Source organism: Pinus tabuliformis, chromosome 3_1 (assembly GCF_031772625.1).
Source record: "Pinus tabuliformis cultivar Carrire ecotype Pingquan chromosome 3_1, CPIR1, whole genome shotgun sequence".
NCBI classification, from domain to species: domain Eukaryota; kingdom Viridiplantae; phylum Streptophyta; class Pinopsida; order Pinales; family Pinaceae; genus Pinus; species Pinus tabuliformis.
The window spans coordinates 904,592,344-904,594,023 of NC_142301.1; positions in this window are offsets into that span (position 1 = coordinate 904,592,344).

Genomic DNA, 1,680 nt, shown 5'->3' on the forward strand with positions numbered 1-1,680 from the left:
GGGAGTTATGGCATCCCAGGACCGAGGCAAACCAGCGCAGGATAAATATGTTAAGAGTATGGAATGTAACGCATGGAATCAAGTTCGCATTGTGGAATCGGGTCTCTGGACTTCTGCTCTCCAAGCTCAGGCTCAAGAACTTCCGTTGGCAATTGGAGGTAGATACAGAGCGGCAAGGGTGGGTGAAGGTGGTCTCACACCCTCCATATCCTTCGCCCCTGCTCTGTTACGCTCAACGAAAAGCATGGTGCGCCCAAGACAGAGACTCATCAGCCGTCGAGGCTCCGGAAGAGGGGGAACTTCACGGCCTCCGATTGCCAATCCATCCTCAAGTTGTTGCCGTTGTTTGTGCCACCAAGTGGCTGAAGCACACCCCATTCAGTCGACCCAGTTCATGGACGCCAGGACTCCAGATTCGAGCTCTGCCCCGCTACCTGCTTTCGGAACAGCGGTATTCTCTTTTAGCAGTGCTCAGGGAAATTCAAATATTAATGCTCATGTCTCGGTCCTTTTCCTGGAGGCACCGAAAGAGGAAGCTGGGGAGCAACCCCGTGCCCAAGCTCATCATGCTGAAAGTTCCAGAGCTGCTGAGGGAAGAACAGAGGAACAACCTGAACCGGCGGTCGCTCCACCACCGACTCAACCGGCGTCTGCTTCAGGCAAGGCCAAGGTTGATTGGGGACCTCCCCCGGAAGGCGAATACTGGATTTATGAAGAAGAATCGGACGAATAGGCGTCCGCACAATCAAGCTCCTGCCCTCAGACAATGCTCAGGTTTTTTTGTGAATTATTACTCTTATCCTAGGTGCTCAATGTATGTTGGGAATGTCTTTGTTCGGCTTGACAGTTACGTAGTTCTGTGTTTGTCTACGCCCTCGCGAGGGACAACGATGAAGAATTTCCACTTCTCTCTTTCGCCCCTGCGTGGGATAGCTAATTTTGCTTTTTCTGTTCCCCAAAGGTCCAAGGCCCCTGCGTGGGTAACCCGTCTCAGTCATGATGCCCTTGCATGGGTATTTAGTCTCAATGGTATTGCTCCTGCGTGGGCGTTCAGTGTCGAAGAGGTTGCCCCTGCGAGGGTAGTTTTTGTGAGCACTATCAATCCAGAGTGCCATCCTTGGCCTCTGGCGACATGATCTCTTGGTTGTAACTGTTTTATCAGGTTTATGTAAATAATAGAAATAGCATAGTTTTAACGATAAAAAAAAAAATGCGAAAGAATTTCTAATTTTAATGTAAATATGCACTTGATTTAACTCACACTATGACATGGATCATTGCAATTTTTCACATATTCCCTCTCCATTTCAATTATGCATTACCATTTTTACTAAATATCTTACAATGTGCATTAATATTTGGTCGTATAGAAAATTTGCTTTCAATCTACTTCATTTAACTCATAGTCACCCTGGCGTTGCTTTTGACTTATAGTCACCTTGGCATTGCTTTTGTACTTGGGCTTATCTCCCAGTTCTCTCCACATCCATAAGAGCCATTTGAATGAATTAAAAAATACTTAAATTACATTTAGGGAACTACCAATTTTAACGCTAATTAGCTCCAAATTTCATCGACATTGTCATAAGCTTGCAATGGTTTTTACTAGTCTTTTGAGACCATATAGGTCAAGCACTATTAACGAATGAGTTGAAAATAGTCTACATAATTAAAAAAAAA